The 13,253-nt window shown below is 42.3% G+C and overlaps 1 long non-coding RNA gene across 1 annotated transcript; it reads left to right on the forward strand.

Moving 5' to 3' along the window:
- Positions 1 to 6,779: 6,779 nt before the first annotated feature.
- LOC137151889 (uncharacterized) lies at positions 6,780 to 10,992 on the forward strand. Its single transcript, XR_010919397.1, has 3 exons — positions 6,780 to 6,900; positions 7,983 to 8,069; positions 9,592 to 10,992. It is a non-coding gene; the product is annotated as an uncharacterized lncRNA (long non-coding RNA).
- The last annotated feature ends 2,261 nt before the right edge of the window (positions 10,993 to 13,253 follow it).

Here is a 13,253-nt window from a genome sequence, read left to right on the forward strand (position 1 = left end):
TCGTATTTCAAGACAAAAGCCATCCTGTCTGTCTTTTAAAAAGAAATGAACTTTCCACACTATTGGAGAAACAGTGTGGTATGTTTTGAAATCAGGAAAGCTGAAGTTAGGAATGAAAAAAGGAACATCAAATTTAGGATGCAGTCCTATTTTTAAGCATTTTATTTAACTTCCTCCTGCTAAATTGACAGCTATGTACTTCTGCAGCTGAATTATGAATGTGAGCACTTCCATTTTAGCTGATAAAATTAATCAACATCAAAAACTAAAACAATAAGATTTGTTAGCCTTTTGGCCGTGTTGCAAAACCAATGCATTTTCTGCAGTCATTTAAGGAAAGCTGAAGAATTACAGCATTGATGGATTATGCTGGATGCTATTTTTTGTTCCTCAGGGGGCTAGCTTTATTGTTGACTATATGACAGTTATGTGTATGAGAAGTCTTTTAAAGAATTGTGTGACGTATTATTGAATTTTTGTAAAGCACTCAGAGCCGCAGATGTGTACTGGGGGGAAAGATATCTACTAAGAAGTATTTTCTGTGTGTGTTTTCTATATAAGTCTAGTACCTGCTAAAATTAAAGGAGGAAAAAGCATGTTGTCTTCATAGTTGTAAGGTTTGTCTTACAGAGGTAAAATGTGTTTTATGCAGATTTTTAATAAAGGCTTTTTTCTTATACCAAACAAATAAGCTATCAGTGCTTACATAACACTGGGTATGTCACTTTACATCCATTGACACGCAGAAATATGAGTTTTGACAGCTTGTCAAAACATGTCATTGTCTGAATTTAAGGCTTAAGATATAGCATGCATAATATAAAAATAACAGTACCGCCTACTAGAAAGAGATTATATACACGTGTGTGTGTGTGTGTGTGTGTGTGTGTGTGTGCACAACATATACAATACACACACACACAACACCAAGACCTAAATTTGATGCTCCACCAAGCTCTGCTCTACACAGCAGAGAGTAGAGGACTGTCAGGGAACTGGTTGCAGCTCCCTGATTCTTTTGGGGTTTCTGTGCCAGTGCTGGCAGAGCTTTGAAAAAGCTTCAGATTGCTCTTGATGCCACCTGGTAATAGTTGCCCAGAGACTATCCACCACCTGGGAATTGATGGGGCCGTGTGTGCTTCAGACACACTCCTGACATACACCCTCTCTTAGAGCTGTGACTAGGAATTGTCTTAGGAGCTCGTGATGCTATCTCTACACTAGCTGAGGACTCACCACATTAGAGGAATCATCATCAGGGAAGAGCTACCAAGTTTCCATCCCTTGTGCACCTTTAAAGGACATAGCCCAGTGGGGAGAATCTGTCCCAGTATATTTTATTGATCAGCTAGTGCTAAACAATGATAAAGCTATGTTCTGTTACAGTAATGTTATACAATGTCACTGGTGCGATCCAGTGCAGTTTAGGCCCAGTCTGCACTAAATCTTTTCCCAGGTTGTCAGCTAGACTTGGATCCGGGGAGAAGACGCCTTAATCAAAGGATTGGGGATTTGTTTGTTCGGTGAAATCCTGAGCTCATCAGAGTCAACGAGGAATTTTGCCATGAACTTTAATAACACCAGGATTTCACTCATTGTTTTTGAGATTTTTTTTTTTTTTTTTTTTGCAGTGTCTCTTTCCACCTGTTCTCATCAGAATATCAATCCACTTCCATTTATGTGGGAAGAAGAACCGGAGATCTTTTCTTCCCGTGACTAAATTAGTTTACTTTGATAGATTTCTCGTTTCTCCCTCTCCCCACCCTTAACCGCCAATGCTCAGCTTCAAATGCCCTGTGGTATGGCTACATGACAGCCGCCGTCTTGGCCACATATTGGAAACCTCCAGAACGAAAAGCATGAGCTGTTGGAACTTGAGCCAAGGAGCCAAAGCTCTGTAGCTGGGGCTGTAACAACTCATCTCCTCTATGAAATGGCTCAGATGACGACTTGTAAGACCACATGCACAAGTGGGTTACCTGTAGCCTGGGAATCCCTTCAGTTTGTTGTTGTTATAATTGTTATGTTGTGCTAGCATCTACAAGCTCCAGACAGGGATCATGGCCTTGTTGCCATAGTCTGAGCTGGGTATACCAAATTTGGCAAGCATAAGATGGATGCACCAAATCTAGAGACCAAGCCTGAAAGCACGTACGGAGGTGAGTAACATTACTCAGTTGAAGTCAAACGGACTACTTATGTGACTCAAATTATTCATATATCTGTTTTCAAGATGGAGCTTTTAGAGGAAACTCAGGGTAACGCAAGGTGATGATACATAATTAAATAAGATCTGCAAATGGAAGCTTTCTAGCTTTCTGGATGTATTTATGAATATGAAATCTGCAACGCTTTTGGTCCAGTCAATTATATGTATATATTCTGTCACTTATCAGTGTAGTTATCCCCTTTATTAGAACATTTGTATCTTTTTATTCTTGGTGTCAGAGAAGTTATTCTTAGCACCTTACAGGCAGGTGTTGGTTAACACAATAGTGTTTTGCAGATGCTGCCCAGGGAACTTCAGCTGCCCAGAAGAGAGACTAAATTACCAGTGCTTTTAATATTCATCTTTCTTCTTTGGCACACAGGTAGGCACACAGTTTTGTAATTCTGTTCAATATCCTTGCTCCCAGAGCTGTTGTATTCTCCCCTGGATGGTGGTTGGGGTGAGAGATGGGCATATCATCTCCTATATTTATTATTAAAATGAAGGGCTAAAGCATTCTCTGGATTTCCCCCGACTCACTTCAGTGGAGTTTGATTGAGAATGAAATTGGCCATCTACACAGAACTCTGTTGTCACCTCAATATTTTGAAAACTCTCTTGCCTTTTTCCAACTTGCTTATTTAGAGCACTAACGATTCCATTTGTTTCCGGTGTGGAATTGGTTATGATGTGAACACTTCAGAAATGTCAGTGCTGTAATTTTTGACTCAGCTTCTCCGAAGAGATGAATCATTGACAGCTTCTGTTACTCAGTTTCTTCACTGATTAATGCTGAAACCAAACTGCTCTGATTTTCCTTCACCTTTTCACACTCCATCTACCAAAACACACACAAAGGCTCAAAACTCAAAATAAGAGACTTGAAAAAATTATAAATGCAGGAAGTTCCAAGTGATGGAAGAATAACGTCTTTAATATAGCTCCTATTTCAGGTACTCTTGCTTTTCTGGTGTTCATAATTTACCACCATGAAATCAAGATGTAGAGTATGACTTTGGCTGGCAGTTACCCCAGTGTAAATGCAGAGTAACTCCTTTAAAGCCAGTGGAGTTACTCTGGATTAATTCCAAAAGAACTGAGATTGGAATGTGCTTTTTGTGTGCCTAAAGCAAAACTAAGGGACAGCTAAAAGACATGTCCCTGATCTCAGACTTCTACAACCTGACCATACAGTATGCAGAAATAATCCACAGCCATTTATCCAAGAGCAGATTTGAGCTCAGGAATGTAAGGGGCTTCTATCCATTTATAAAAGAAGAATCATTTGCCTCACAGAGGTGAGGCAGACTTGTCAAGGAGGACTCTAATAAATCCAATTTAAGTTTCAAAGCTACACGACTAATATAAGAAAGGGTTTAACGATTTCCCAGACCCTCAGGCCTAATCCCTAAAGAAGACCTCTAGTAATGGAGCCTGCTAGCAGCCTAACCTCCTTCCCCACTCATCTCTATCTTCAGACTGTGAAGGAGCTGTTGGTTTTTAATATACGTTGTGGCAGGCAGCCGGCTTCACCCGAGTGGGTCTTGCGCTTATGCCTCCTTTAGTGGGCCGGGGTGTTACCAGTTACCCCGTCTTCCCAGGGAGAGGGGTAGGGACCTGGGCCCACCCGCTCCTCCGGGTCCCAGCCCAGGGGCCCTATGAGTAGCAGCTATGGGCTGCTGGCACCGTATTCACAGCTGCAGTCTTTTCCCCTGGACTAATTTCCCCCCTCTCTCCTTCTGGCTCCTCGGGCCCTACTTCCTTGCTGCCTGGACTGGGCTTCCTTACCCAGGCCCCTGTGCTTGGGGGAGTATCTCAGTCCTGCCGGGGCAAGTTACCAGTTCCTGGGCCGGTACCTCTCTCAGACCTCGCCTCTGCTCCTCCATGCAACCCTGCACTCCTCTTGCTCCACAGCACAGCACAGCACACCTCCACCTGCACCTGCACCTGGCTGGGCCTTAATTGCCCTCAGTTGCTCCTAACTGCACTCTAATGACTCTGGCTCGTCTGCAGAGAACAGAGCCCGGAGCATTCTGTGCTTTACATACCTCCCTTCTACCACTCTGCTACTGCCCCCCGTCCTTCCTATCTCACAATGTGTAACTTACCTGTTCCATTTTCCTTTCCCATTTAGGGCTAATGAGTCAAACTGAATCCATTGCAAGGATGGTCTCAGCATTACAGGGTGAAACGGTGAAAGCAGTATGTGCGCAGAACACTGAAGTGGAAGGGTTGGCTGTAACTCTGAGAAGAAACGCCAGCTCCGATGTGCTGTGTTACATGCGACTTGGAAATTTCACTCCTTGGGGCTACAATTGCACAGACGGTATACGCCTAGAATACAATAACCAGACAAAAGAGGTTTGTGTTGTTATGGAGAAAGTCTCTGTCATAGATTCTGGCGTTTACAGCTGCACCTTGGACAAGACAATCCCTCCTCCTGTGACAACTATAAACCAGTCTCACATTTCTCTCACAGTTTCAGGTGAGCCGGGATATTCCTGTGTTCCATCCATCTCCATTTCTGGTTTTGTTGTTTGTTTTTAGAAGGACAAATATCCTAAACGTTGCAATGATCTGATATGTGGGTGAAGGATACTCAAGGAGCTGCCTGAGGCAATATCTAAGCCATTAGTGATTATCTTCAAAAAGTCATAGAAGAGGGAGAAATTCCAGAGGACTGTAAAAGGGCAAATATAGAGCCAATCTATAAAAAGGGGAATAAGAACAACCCAGGAAATTACAAACCAGTCAGTTTAACTTCAGTATATAGAAAGATAATAGAGCAAATAAATAAGCAATCAATTGCAAACACCTAGACGTTAATAAGGTGATAAGTAAAAGTCATCATGGATTTGTCAAGAACAAATCGTCTTAAACCAACTTGATAGCTTTCTTTGACAGGGTAACAAGCCTGGATGGGGGGAAGCAGTAGATGTGGTATATCTTGACGTAATAAGGCTTCTGTCTAACATGACCGTCTCATTAATGAACTAGGGAAAATACAACCGAGATGGAGGAACTATAAAGTGGGTGTGTAAATGGTTGGAAAACCATTCCCAGAGAGTGGTTATCAGTGGTTCACAGTCATGCTGGAAGGGCATATGGAGTGGGATCCCGCAGGGATCAGTTCTGGGTCTGGTTCTGTTCAATATCTTCATCAAGGATTTAGATAAAAGCATAGAGAGTACACTTATAAAGTTTGCGGATGATACCAAGCTGGGGGGGGGGGGGGGGGTTGCAAGTGCTCTGGAGGATAGGATTAAAATTCAAAATCATCTGGACAAACTGAAGACATGGTCTGAAGTCAATAGGATGAAATTCAATAAGGACAAATGCAAAGTTCTCCACTTAGGAAGAAACAATCAGTTGCACGCACACAAAATGGGAAATGACTGCCTAGGAAGGAGTACTGCAGAAAGGGATCTGGGGGCATAGTGAATCATAAGCTAATGAGTCAACAGTGTAACAATGTTGCAAAAAAAGCAAACATCCTTAGGGGGTGTATTAGCAGGTGTGTTGTAAACAAGACATGAGAAGTAATTCTTCTGCTCTACGCTGATTAGGCCTCAGCTGGAGTATTGTATCCAGTTCTGGGTGCCACATTTCAGGAAAGATGTGGACAGATTGGGCAAAGTCCAGAGAGGAGCAACAAAAATAATTAAAGGTCTAGTAAACATGACCTATGAGGGAAGATTGAAAAAACTGGGTAAATTGCGTAGGGAGGTTGTGGAATCTCTGTCATTGGAGATTTTTAAGAGCAGATTAGACAAACACCTCTTAGGGATGGTCTAGATAATGCTTAGTCCTGCCATAAGTGTAGGGGACTGGATTAGATGGCCTCTTGAGGTCCCTTCCAGGCATACGATTCTATGGAAGGACAGGCTGAAATGCTTGTGTGACGTTCACTGTGGAGTATGGGCTGCTTTCTGATGACTAAGTTCTGTAGTGACAATCGGACCCAGTAGGGTTATTGGGATGGCTTCCCATTTATCATAGTCCTTGCAGGGGTGCATCAAATGCTCCCTCACCTTCAGTTTAACAGGTAACACCTCTGCTCATTACTTCCCTGCCGCTCCCCATAAACCAGTTCTGGGCATGCTCTATTTCCCCCCACTCCCTCCCTCAGAGACTGAGCTGCTTTCGCTGGTATGGCAGTGCAGTCCGGGGCTGTTGAGGAGGAGGACGCTGTGTTCTGACCCTTGAGTCATGCCACCGGAACCCCAACTGAACAGTTTTACAGGAGACCTCCTGATTTACCTGACCCAGCCCTGGGCTGTCCTGCAAAGTCACAATTGCACAGGGACAGTAACATCTAAGGGATATTTTACAGGTGATGTTACAGCAAGAAATTACTCAATATTTTTCCTGTCTTTCAGCTCTTCCAGTTGTTGAGGTTTCTTTGGCCCCTTCTTCATCCACTGACAAGGAGACCTCGTTAACTTGCAGTGCTCGGGACTTCTATCCTGGAGACATCCAGCTCTCGTGGAGTAAGGATGGCCAGTTGCTCACTAACTCAACAAGGAATGACTCTCGGTTCCACAATAGCAACGGGTCTTATTCCTATATGAGTAACCTAACTGTTTCCAAATATGCCTGGAATGAATCTCCCCAGTTTTCCTGCCAAGTGAATCACTCTGCACTGAAAATGCCTATTGTGAAAACCCTCACCCTGAGCCAGTCTGATAAAGGTAGATGTGTACTGTGCATTATGAAGTTGTTTAGTTGCACTGGCCATTCAAGATGTTCATCTGTGTTTGTCTTAGGGAAATGTGTATTAGCACTCATTTGTACATTGTGAAATAACGCTTTTTTTTTTTTTTCATTGTTTGCTCTGAGTGCACTGGAGTTGACACTGGGAGTGCTCACAGATATGGAGTAATAAGACCAAGGCCTAGATATTTAAAGATGCTTGCACATTTTGGTGCTCAGCCTTGCAACACCTAGCTTATTTAAGAGCCTAAATCTCAATTTCATTTGGGAGCCAAGATTCCATTGTTAATCAGTGGGCTTCACATCCAAATACAATTCAAGTTTTAGTAGAATAATCTGCCTCTAAATGGCAATATCTTTCCGTTGTTTAAGTTGCTATTATTTGTAAATGAATAGAATCCAGGTCTCCTGAGTCTCAGTCCAATGCTTTCTCCCGTAGACTCTTGTGAAATTAAGGTCCTTCGTGTTTATCATTAATGATCCCAGAGCAATTGTTGTAAAGAGTAGCCATGATAACACCTAACTGGGTAATTATTAAATCTGACTGAAAAATTTTAGCTGAAATTTTTCTTGATGAAATATGAGAATTTGTCTGAATAAAAAATGGTTGCCAGAAAAATGTAAATTTCAGAACATTTTTCAATTTTTGGATGGGGAAAATTCTAAATCAAATGTTATAAATTGACATTTTGAAATGTCAACATTTGCAATGTTGCAATACAAAATATTTTTGTTTTGATTCAAAATGTCAAATTTTTTTGTTTCAACATCTTGGAATCTTTTTTTTTGTGGTACTTTTGTTCCCCTAGAATGTCTGATATTTTGATTTTCATCCCAATTCAGGATGAAAACAAACATCAAACTTTCAGAATTTCACACAGGCCAGAAATTTCTTTTCTCTACCAGCTCTCGCAAATACATCCTGCTTTCCTAAATTCCCCTTGCGATTTCCATTAAAAAAAAGTATTGTACATTTCCTGAGGTGGAACGTTGTTGTGAACTCTTGAATAGCTGCTGAGCTTCCTGTTGTGTAATTACTTGAGTTTTTTGTTTTCTAAAGAATCTTCAAATTACATTTGGATCTGGATCCTTCCCGTATTGTTTGTTGGTCTCACAGCAATAATTCTGGCGATGTTTGTGAAATTAAGTGAGTACTCAGCTATTTCTTCAGTCTTTTTAATGTACAGTTATTGCAATATAGACTGATTAATTATAACATCACATAGGTGCCATCACTGCCTTCTGTTTGAGGGAATCAAAACAACTTAATTGTTACCTTCTAATGTCTTGAGGCCTACCAAGCTGATGGAAGCCTTAGTACTAATACAAATCATTTAACTCAAGTGATAGGTATCTGTGTATTTAGAACTGAAGAGCTGAAATAGAAAAAAGGTGTTTTTAAAAAAAAAAAAAAAAAAAAAGAATTTATTCAAGTGGAAGTTTTTGGTGTTCAGTTAACCCCTTGCTGCTCTCCTGCTCTGATGGACTGAATTATCACTTTTTCACTTCAGCAGCTGGCTGCCTGCTAAATACTGGAAGTACCATTTCTGCAAACGTCTCCTAAACTCTTCCAAAGCCAACAGTCTGCTGTTTAGTTTTAAGCTGGAAAAGGCTTGATTATTATTAAACTAATGATGGTAATACCAAAATGTAAAATATATATATATATATAAGGTATAGGGAATGGGATGGATAATGAATTATAGAGAACCTTTCACCTCTAGATCACCTGTTTCAATATTTCTTTGGTCCAAAGTGACCCAAAGTTCTTTTCCAACTAAAAGGTGACCTATGCGAAATGCATTGTTGGTCTCAGTTCAGTTCCCGGTGGGTAAGTATTCAGATAATGAAAATCTTCCCCACAGTTGACCTTATTGATACCTTTGTTGGCAGTCTGAGCAGAGAGGTCAAGGTGTGAGTCAGCATGGAAACTCAATCACCCTTTCCCTCCAAGGCTGGCCCTGAGGTTCATCGACAGGGCAGTGTAGGGAAACTCACAGTGCTGCTACCCATGCTGTAACTGTTGTCTGGCTGAACAAGGGACTCCAGGCCTGGCACATTTCATCATCACTAAATTTGAGGGCTGATTTTAAAAGAAAAAACTGACAATGTACCCTATAAAATAACAGCACAGATCATGTGTTAGTGCAATAGTTTTCCCAGCTGTACGTCGCTTACACTTTCTAAAGACACACGTGCACAATGGGTGGAATACCAATTGATGTTGAATAAAACGCTCCCCACAAAAATGCTTGTCACAAAAAGATATCATCTGCTGGGGGTTAAATACGAGCTTCGGTTCCACCTAATGGGGTGACTTAGTCATTCTTAATACAAAGCAAAACTGTAAATCATTTGTGAGTGATGGAATTATACAACCTTATAAAATAAAATTGTGTCCCTATTCCAATGAGAAGATGTGTATCGTCCCTCTGTGCAAAAAGCTATTATATGTCCTGTGTTTTATGAAATATACTCCATCTTGTGGGCAAATATAGCCCAACAATAACACAAATGTATCACTGTTCTGCATAAATTAGAATATAATTTGTTAAAATACCAGTTACATTTAGATCGATAATCAGTTCAACATTTCAAGGCTGTGTTTTATGTGTATAAAATGTGCTGTCTCTTTTGGAGCTAAGCCCAGTATTATCTATCTGTTTTAGGACTCAAGTCCACTGCACAGAGCTCCGCAGGGAGGGGACTGCCACAGGCAGAGACACTTCCCCCACAAGAAAGCCAGAATGATACAACCTATTCATTGCTTAATCATTATCCAGGATCTACTTCATGAGCTACTGACAAGTGTAGTACGTGGGCCCTGAAATATAGAAGAAGAAAATGTCGCATTCCACTGCAGTCTTCTGTGTTGATTGTGCCTATCTGATGATTACAGACAGGAGCTTCTGGAGAAACAAATATCACTGGCTCCCAGTAATACTGAAACCTAGAACTGTTAAACAAGTGGAATAAAACCAGGGGCAGAGCAGTTTGCTGGGCACTCACTGGAATTCTCAAAGACAAGACGATGTCCAAACAAGAATATAGGCATGTAATCTGGCAAAGAAAAGGAACTGAAACACCCATGAGATTTTTTTAAAAGGTGCCCAGTCTGAGTGCCAGGTTACTGTGTGCCTTGAGAGATGACGTACTTTTCTGGAGCATTACGGGCCTGACCGTGAGGTTAGGTGGGTAGGTGTGTCCGGCAGGACTTGGTACTCTTCCTTCTGAGTCACTATTGCGCCAATATCCCATCAGAGCAGTAGGGGGATAACATTGTTCTGCCTTTCAGATGTCATTTTAAACTTCGGTATCTATCACTTATGATGCCATAGCATTTAGTGATCATATGTAAGATAAGGAGTGTTCTGACTCTACTCCAGTGTTACAGCAGTCTATCTAAAATTCCCCATGTAGTTTAATTCAGACACAGCATGACATGCCCTGTCACGCATCTGCCATATTTCACCACCGAGGTGGCGGCATTTCAGTAGCTGGCAAAGTGATCCTGCATACAGTATGTAGCTTGCAAATCACTTTGTGCGGTGCTTGGGAAGCTTTCTGGATGGATGAAAGAAAAGCTATCTAAATGCAATCTTTTATCCCTGAGTGAAATGACCTTGCACTTATTGCCTTTACAAATGTTGCACAAAGCCTTACTCTCACTGTACTTGACTGCATTACTCTTTGCTTCCTCAGCCAAAGGGACTGGAAGACACTGATGATCTATGTTGTTGACTTTCATATAAAAACTGTCGCCATGCGGCAATAAGAATAGCTATATTCTTTTACTCTATTCTTACTAATCCTCAATTCCTTGAGTTTATACTAGGGACTCTGGAGTATATTAATGCATTCAAATGACAATGTATGAAATTTCTAGCCTTGAGATCAAAATGGAGGTACTGTTGGGAAGAAAATGGTGTCATGGGTCAGGGCTTTCTGTTAAGTGTGTGTTTGCTTATCAATAGTTTGTTCTTATGTGTTAAGCATTCACCTCCTTAAAACAAAATATCAGCACACCAGTCCAATTGTATAATTGTTTTAAAATCAATAAAGATTTTTAATGAAAGGCAGCTAGAAGGATAGATTGAGAGTCTCGATATCTGTTTGTATACTCATCATTTACATTTTGTTTGTATTGGGTTTTCCAATAGCCACTACAGATGAAGTACTAATTCAAGTATGAGAATTAAAAAACGGAAAGAGGGTGAAATGATCTAATCAGAAGTGAGGCAAATTGTAAAACAAAGTTACTTACCAGTAACTGATGTTCTTCGAGATGTGTTGCTTATATCCATTCCAATATAGGTGTGTGCATGCTACTGTGCATGGTTCCCGGAATTTTTTTCCCCTTAGCAGATCCCGTAGGGCCGGCTGTGGTGCCCCCTGGAACCTCGTGCACATGCCGTGGTATATGAGGCACTGCTGGCCCTATGCACCCTCAGTCCCTTCTTTCTGCCAACTCCGGCAGCGGGGCTGGGGGCTGGGTTGTGGAATGGACATGAGCAACACATCTTGAAGAACATCAGTTACTGGTAAGTAACCTTGTCTTCTACTTCGAGTGATTGCTCATATCCATTCCAATATAGGTGATTAAAAAGCAATACCTTGGAGGTGGGTAGGAGTTACCGGTGAGCTGCCCTCAGCACAGCTCTGCCGAATCCCACGTCCTCTCTTGCCTGCTGAATGATGGCATAGTGGGACATGAAGGTATGCACCGATGACCAGGTGGTGGCTTTGCAGATGTCCTGCAGGGGCACTATCTCCAGGAAGGCCGCAGAGGAGGCCTGAGCCCTGGTTGAGTGCACTGTGATGACACCCGGAAGTGGCACATTTGTCTGCTCATAGCAGCACTTGATGCAGGATCAGATCCATGTGGAGATGCGCTGGGTGGAGATAGGTGAACCTTTCATCCGATCTGCCACTGTGACAAAGATCTGCGTCGATTTCCGGAACGGTTTTGTCCTCTCGATGTAGTAGGCCAGGGCTTGTCTCACGTCCAGCGAATGCCATCTCCGCTCCTCCTCCAAACCATGTGGTTTGGGAAAAAACACGGGGAGAAAAATATCTTGGTTATAATGAAATTGGGAAACCACATTGGGCAGGAAGGCTGGATGCAGCCTCAACTGCACCTTATCCTTATCGAATACAGCATAAGGGGACTCCGAGGTCAAGGCCCTAATCTCAGAGACCCTCCTAGCCAAGGAAACAGCCACCAGGAAGGCTACCTTCCATGAAAGGATGAGCAGAGGGTATGAAGCCATGGGTTCAAATGGGGGCCCTGTGAGTCTAGAGAGGACCAGGTTGAGATCCCAGGGAAGCACCGGGTCATGGACCTGCAGATAAAGCCTCTCCACCCCCTTGAGGAACCTGATGGACATGGGATGAGAGAACAGGGATCTCCCCTCGAGCGGCTGACGGAAGGCTGAAATGGCCGCCAGGTGAACCCTCAGGGAGGCCAATGCCAGACCCTGAAGCTTTAGCTGGAGCAGATACTCCAGGATCGCCTGAATAGAAGAGAGGCTTGGTGGAATAACCCGGGACTCCACTCAGCAGGTAAACCGCTTCCACTTAGCCTGATACACGACCTGTGTTGAAGGTTTTCTGCTGCCCAGCAGAATTTGTTGGACCTGCGCTGAGCAGTCTCTTTCAGCCTCCATCAGCCACAGAGCCTTTTAATAACTGACTTGACATCCATGCCTGTTAATTTTAATGGCAGTTAGGCACCCATGTCCCCTTAGTCAGCTTCAAAAAGCTCAGCCTTAATATTGTTTTAAAATGAAAACTTAGAGCCCAGGCCTGCAAATCCTTACCGTCAAGCATAGCTCTTATTTCTGTGTTTAGTTCCACTGGTGTCAGTTGATTTACCCTCAGGGTAACTAAGATCAGAATCAGGTCCCAGAGAAATAACACTGTATTGATTGTATTGTGAATTTTCAGCTATCACTCAGTTGAAAGCCCCTTCCTTTTTTGGATTTATTTGGAGCTGTTGCTGAAATTTCAGTGTACCAGAGAATTCAGAATCAACTGCACTGCACAAACTGTGGAGTGAGCACATGATTTAGATACAGCAGAGTACATGGGGTCCTTAACTAAGCATCATTTCATGGAAGCCAATGAATTGTGTTGGATGTGGTGATTTTCAAGCAGCCAGGGCTGGGTTGGAATCAACCAGCACTCTAATGGGGAAAGACTGTTCTTGTAATAGCAATTTTTATGCCATCCATTTCTCCTGAGTTTCACTTTCTTTACGGTAAAGGGGCACAGAACATATACAATTGGCCAGCTATTCAGTAAAGAAACTTTTCTAACTTATTTAGAGATC

Source organism: Emydura macquarii, unplaced genomic scaffold (genome assembly GCF_026122565.2).
Source record: "Emydura macquarii macquarii isolate MOO-44397 ecotype Brisbane River unplaced genomic scaffold, CSIRO-AGI_Emac_v2 contig_1119, whole genome shotgun sequence".
In the NCBI taxonomy this organism is placed as follows: Eukaryota; Metazoa; Chordata; order Testudines; family Chelidae; genus Emydura; species Emydura macquarii.